Source organism: Quercus suber, unplaced genomic scaffold (genome assembly GCF_002906115.3).
Source record: "Quercus suber isolate HL8 unplaced genomic scaffold, Cork oak 2.0 scaffold_606, whole genome shotgun sequence".
Classification (NCBI taxonomy): Eukaryota; Viridiplantae; Streptophyta; class Magnoliopsida; order Fagales; family Fagaceae; genus Quercus; species Quercus suber.
In genome coordinates this window covers 252,993-260,144 of record NW_027070049.1, presented here as the reverse complement: position 1 = coordinate 260,144, position 7,152 = coordinate 252,993, and the positions used below count along the sequence as shown (strand labels likewise).

Genomic DNA, 7,152 nt, shown 5'->3' with positions numbered 1-7,152 from the left:
AATAATGCATAACAAGTTCTTCCATTATAATCATAAAGCCAAAGAGAAGAAATTTGGTGTAGGTGAAGAGAGAGAAGACGTGTTTAGCTATATGTGCAACAGAGATGATCCCCATCGTTGGGCTTTTTCTAGTTCTTATGGGGTTGGTGTGATATAAGGCTAATTTAGTGGAGCACAAGGGTTTTGTTTAAGTTGAAGAGCACGTATGTTCTATATAGTCAAGCACAAGGTTAATTCGATGGATCGCTGCTCGGTCATTGTGTGAACCTAATGGACCAAATAAATGGTTTATTACGTGCCATTTGGACCTAGAACTTTGTCTTATACTGGTACTTAATATTGCTATTTTAGCATGTTTTTCCTAAGGCCATGAAAAAATAGTCTCATAAAGCATGTCTAGGAAAGTAATTGTGTCTCAATGGGTTGACATGAGTGGATAGGGATGACCACTTAATTTGATACAGTTTTGTTTTGTGACTCATAAATCAAGTGGTTGTGCCAGTTTATCTATTCGATATAATCATTCATTTTGAGGAACCAATTTGGGTTCAGTGTTTCTGTGTACTGGATTAGTTGGAATTTGAACATATGTCAAATAATTGTCACGTGTTCATATCTTAACGAGTCCAATACACAAGAGAACTGGACCCAACCACTGCCATTTTTTGAAGACATAAACTAATATAAGGAATGGACAGATAGTCTATTATGGATCCTTGGGCCTAGATCTATGTCATGAAGTGGATTCTCAAAGTAATTATTTTAGCATACTTTTCCTGGGGCTATGAAAAATTACGGTCTCATGGAGCATGTCTAGGAAGCAGTTGAGTCTCTCTGGATTGACATGATCAGTACTAATTAAAGAAAACATTGTTTTCTTCTCAAGTTCTGAATTGGCCATCATTACTTACTGGCCAAGACCTTGTTGGGTGCAATTCATTAAAGGTTTCTAGTGGCCTCTCATTGATGGAAAGGCTTGACTCATGGGGTTCGTGGTTCGCAGGTTGAGCAGGATTGTGGCGTAAAGGCTCATAAGACAACCCACCAAAGATCCAATTATTACCTGAAATTTAGGGCTCATTTGGTCAAGTTGTTCTAGTCAAGGTTTTGAAACTCAGACCAGACCATACGGTCTGATCGGAAAAACCGCAAACCTCTCAATTTTGCAGTTTTTTTAGTTTCAAGAACCGTTTTATGGGAAAAAAGCAGGGACCCTTGCGAACCATGGTCGGACCGTACAGTTCTAAGAACCATGACTGGTTTTTGAGGTTCAGATGGTTTCTTTTTGTTTCAACTTTTCCTATGAATTTTGACCAATACACCGGTATGAAGTTTATGATTAGATCTAGAAGAAATGAAAGAACACGAAGAAGAGCAAGGATCGGAAGGAGATCTGGTAATTTCAAATCTTGAACAAAGGGATTTGTAAGGAAAAAAAAAGAACACAACGAAGTAGGGTCTGCACCAAAACAAACTCCACACTTGCTCAACAAATAAACAGTAAACACAAACTACATCAGATCAAAAAAACAAAAACACAAATTACAGTAACAAGTATCTTCGTCTTCTACTACTGCTTCTTCTTCTTCTTTTTTCATTCTTCTCTTTCTTTTTTTCGTTGATGGAGCTCTATAATTTCCTCTTTTTCACTGAGGTATGTGTTTCTTTTTCTTTCTTTAGACTTTTGTTACTTTTTTAGTCCTTTTGAATTCCTAAGTCCCTGTCCCTTACGTGGCTAACTTGGAAATGATGAAAGGTTTTAAGTTTTTAATAAAAGCAAAATCTTTTCAGCCATTATATTTAGATTTTTTTTTTTCAGCTGCCCAATGTGATGTAACATGCATTGATAGGTGCATTAAATATTTTAAGTATTTTTGAGAGTAAGGGAGGTGTTAGGTTCACAACAATTTTACAACAAATTATAAGTAGTTAGTTGTTATTAGTTCAAATTTGTACATAACACTAAGATTACTTTTTTACCTTAATAATAACAACTTACCACTTAAGATTTGTTATAAAAATGTTATGAAAATGTTGTGGACATATCATTTCTCTGAGAGTAATGTAGTATCACAATATTTTACACAATTTTTTTCTATAATTTGACACATGGCAAAGTGTGAGTGATGAAAAAAAAAATTATGGGTTTACATCTTTTTTTTTTTTTTTTTTTTTTTTTTTAGTTTGCAACTATGATATAACATTCTAAACATTTGAAATGTCTTGTATTAAGCATAACAATTATTATAGCTAGAAATTTTATTATTGTATTATATTAATTTGATAGTTTGAATATGTTTGATTATTGTGAGGTCTATATTGGCGTGTGCCAACTAGATTTAGTAATTTATTTTATATTGATTTTTGTTTAGCTATAAATAGGTTTGGAAAACAAAATGCAAGGTAAATATTTTTGCCCATTTATTTTTTTATAAAACCTATAGTGGTGCTTTTGAAACTGCCACTATAGGCCTTTTTGGCTTGTATTCCTATAGCAGCGCTTTTGAAATCACTGCTAAAACCCATATTAAGAAAAAGCCTATAGCGGCGCTTTTGAAACTACCACTATAGCCAATATTTTAAAATAACCAATAGTAGCGCTTTTTAAACCACTGCTATAGGCTATATTTAAAAAAGACCTATCCTAGCACTTTTAAATTCTGCTAAAGCCTGTATTTAAAGAAAAAAAAATAACAAATAGCAGTGGTTTAAAATGCGCTAGAAAAGGGTTTCAAAAACGCCAAGACCTATACCCGCACTTTTAAAAGCGTTGGTGTTGGTCAAGCGAACCTATTGCCACACTCACTACGTAGCGCTACAAAGCGCGGGGAAAAAAAGTGCTGGGATTGGCCTTTTTGGCCTATACCAGCCTTTTCAATCTTCTGTCTCTATCGAGGTTAGTGATTTTCTCTGCTTAATTTAGGTTTTTACTATTCCGTACAACCTGTATGTTGAAATGCTTCAATGGGTTTTCAGTACATTCTTGTCAATAGCTATACCAAAACTTTCTCTTAGGAACTATTGGTGCGTCCTTAATTAGTTCATATGATCAAACAGTTTTTTTTTTTCCTCAACCTTTGTGTATGTTTCTCTCTTCACTGAATCTTTACTGTTTGGTTGCCGAGAAACCGTGGGGAAAATCAAATAAACTTTGGTTGACAAAATTTTTTCCTATTGTGGTTTCTATATTGAATTTGTAATAGAAGTGTTAAAAAAGATATGAAGCTTTATTCTTTTTTTAGTTTGAATTGGTATGTGGGTTTGATGATTTTTGTTTTTTTTTTTTTTTGGGTTTTGTTTTTGCGCTGTGTTCTGAAGATAGCTTGGGAATGGGTTAGTTTAGACCCCATCTTCCTTATTTTGCATTATGCACATGATCACAAACTCAATTAACCTAGTTGTCAATTACACAACCCCAATGTGTACTTAAACGCGACATGTCACATCAATTACATGTTTTTGGTTATTTAGGAAGTGGCTCATTTTCTTGAAACCTTGTTTTATTTTGACTGCAATAGCCTAATAAATACCTCAATCACTAGGACAAATAAGTAAGGAGATAATGGATCTTCTATCTTATTCCCTTCATTCCTTTTTAAAAAAAAACAACCAAGTTATCATTGAGGACAATAGAAATCTTTGGAGTGGTAATGCACTCCTTCACCCAATCAATGTATTTCTTATAGATACCTACAGTAACAGGGCATTGTAAAGTGAACCCCATTCAACTGAGCCGTACGCTCTCATGAGATCTACTTTATTAGTGCATCTAGCTTTCCCTTTATCTTAATGATAGTTTTGTACTATTTCTTGTGCCAATAGGATGTTTTCAGAGATACTTCTTCCTTGAATGAATGCTATCTGATTCTTACTAATTAACCCAGTCAAACATTGCTTCAATCTATTACCCAGAAATTTTGGTAAGACATTTGTAAATGACATTATAACATGATATTGGCCTAAACTCACCCATTATTGATGAATTTGTTACTTTAGGGACTAAAGTAATTATTGTATCATTTATCTCTCATAGGAGTCTACTTAATTCAAAGAGAGATGGAATTGCCTTAACCACATCATCTTTCACGATTGACCAGGCTTTTTTCAATAAAGTTGGTTGTAAATCCATCTGGACCAAGTGATTTGTCCCCAGCCTGAGAAAATAAAGTTCACTGGATCTCCAATTCTGTCATATCATTCTGTAAAATCTCCTTCTGAGCATCAGAGATTTGATCCCTCAGAACTTGGTTAACTCTATTGATCTGCTTTTCAGTAATGCACTTCTCTGACAAACCCAACAATTGCTGATAAAACTCCATAGCTGTAATTTTAAGTTGACCTGAGTTCTCCACTTTATTTCTATCTGAATCATACAAAACTTGATAAGTTCTTGCATTTCTTTTTTTCACCACCTTATGAAAATAGGCAATATCTTGATTCCCTAGGTTTAACCACTTGTTTTTTTGTTTTTTGCTTCATAAAAGCCTTTTCAGTATTTCTCATTGATATACACTCATGCAAACTCTCCTCTTAAAGCATTAGAGCTGGATTACCAGGATTCTGCTGCAAGCCTTTCTGAACAGTCTCTAGGTTCAACCATGGTTGCTATACTTTTTGAGAGATGCTCCCCTAAATATCTTTGTTAACCTTTTTTAATATTGTCTTCACAGATTTCAACATCACATACCGCCTGTACATAGGGGTGACTTGTACTTCTATATCCCGTGCATTTTTTAATCCAAACCAGAAAATCCCTGTGGTTAGTCCAATAATTGAAAATTTTAAAAGGTATTGGGACCAAAGTCTTTGTTATCACTCATGGAGATTAGAGCTGGCAAATGATCAAATACTCCTGGAAAGAGAATATCCACAATAGCTTGACCAATGGAAGCAAACCATTTCATACTCCCAATAACACTATCTAACTTTCTGACTGCATAACTCCTTTATTCTTTCTTGTTGCTCCATGTATAGATACAACCAATGGAAGGGTGATACACTACCTCAATATCATAGAGGCACTAACCAAACTTCATATTCACCAAAACACTTAATAGGCATTTTAAATTGAATATTCCAATATTGCATGAACTGGAACTTGCTTGGGTGAAAATATTTTTGCTTACAAATTCTTTTTCATTTTGAGATATAGCTGTACATGACTTGGAGCTTTCTTTGTTGTAAATCTTTTGCAGAAATTGCAAGAAGCAATCCTGAAGACACAGAAAAATGCAAAAATTCAGGTTGTTGAAGATACACCCAGTGGTAACTAGACTGAGCTCAACCATAATAAATGGTTTCACTCATAACAAATTGATGACATTCAAACTAAGGCTTAAATAGGGAGGGGAAGAGAAATTATGAACCAGTCCAGCCTTCTGTCATTCCTGTTTATGCATCTATTCAAAGTCACCCACATACACTGAACAAGTTGATTTCTAAGTGTTATGAATAGTAGATATTATATTTTAAGCAAAAGCCTTTAGACATGAAGCAGAAAAGGATTGTTTTAAAAGTTTAGGCCTTTCCTATCCTATTTCTACATGTGCTCACACACCCACATTGACACACATAAGAGATTTGCATTTGTAGTGTTATGAACAGTTCAATCATAATCAAACCAGTGCCATTAGATGAGGATGAGAAGATAGATTTCAACCAGTTTCGGCCTTTATTTATTTATTTATTTTTAATTCACTCCCCCTTATGGAAAAGCACCTGTAGGATTTTCATGAATAGTGTTCTTGTTTTTCATCAATTACATCTGTTGCATCATCACATTGATGTTGTTGCATTGGAATTTATTCAAAGAAAATCTCATTTATTTCTCTATTTCTTCCATTATTTTTCATGGCAAAAAAGTGACAATAGAGTGGCTGTCATGGGCTACATCGTACGGCTGGACACCACCATACCCTTCCGGACTTAGCCCATCACAACCGGCTTCCGTTAGAGCCAAAAACGATCAAACGTCCCAGACGTTTTCAGATTCAGAGATAGAGATCAGTGCTATTCTGGCGAAAGGTACCCATCAATTATCTGTGTTCATTCTTCCCCTTTTGGTCCTTTGGTCCTTTGTTGTGAAAATTTATCTTGTTCTTCTTGTTAATGAGTCTGGTAATTGAAGTTTTGGTCTTGTTTTGCTATCTAAAAAAAAGTATTTTTAATATTGCAATGACAACAAGTATATCAAATCTAGGTATGCTTTGAGCATAGTCGGAGGTATTCTTGGACAAAATACTTGCTAGTCGGAGGTATCCTTTGGCTTTTGTTTGTCAGTAACAAAATACTTGCTAGTTTTCCTTCTGCCTGAACTTTCTTGGCTTGCATGAGCCTGCATTTGTCTGAACTATAAAATAAACAAATAGATATACTTAAATTACTTGAAGACAGTTAAAAGAAAAGGGGGGGGGGGGGGGGGGAAGGTAAAAAAAATATAGTCATGCACACTTCATGTTTTCTTGTTTTGTCCATAGCATTCATGTGTTAGTAAGCTCTTTTTTTTATTGGTAAGTAATGGACACACCCAATGGGGTTTGAACCATGATCTCACCCTTCCCATATTCTTATGGGAGGAGGAAGTGCCATTTGAACCAAAGCTCATTAGTTCATTCAAGTGTTAGTAAGTCAAGATAGCAAACTAAAAATGTGCAGTAGGTGATGATCAGTACCTTCAGTTTCTATCCACTTAATAGAAAAAAATAATCCACAAAAATATATTTTCCATTTTTGACTTGACACATATCAAAAGTTGGATTCTATTCTATCTTCCCAATTTTTCCCGAAACTCGGGCTTAACGCATAAACACATAACAAAATACAGGAATCCATTTTTAACTAGAACCAAAAAAAGTAAAAGTAAAACTAAGTTTTATACAAAACTATGTATGCATTTGGATGCAGTTTTTTTTTTATCACTCATTTGCTGTAAGTTGGTTAAATGATGGTTGTACCCTAGAAAACATATGATAGGGATAGTTGTTACTTTGAAGTTAAAATTCAATTTAATCCCTTAATTTTACTTCCATTATCAAATTAATCCTTAAGATTTAACTATAATCAATTTTGTTCCCCACTTTTGTCAAAATGAGCTAATTTGATCCTTTTGCTCAAACATTCTAACAAATGAAGTCATTTAATCATTTTTTTTTT

At 34.3% G+C, this 7,152-nt stretch overlaps 1 long non-coding RNA gene across 1 annotated transcript; it reads left to right on the top strand.

Moving 5' to 3' along the window:
* The first annotated feature begins 2,204 nt into the window (after positions 1–2,204).
* LOC136063992 (uncharacterized) lies at positions 2,205–6,094 on the top strand. Its single transcript, XR_010625635.1, has 3 exons — positions 2,205–2,896; positions 5,196–5,265; positions 5,863–6,094. It is a non-coding gene; the product is annotated as an uncharacterized LOC136063992 (long non-coding RNA).
* The last annotated feature ends 1,058 nt before the right edge of the window (positions 6,095–7,152 follow it).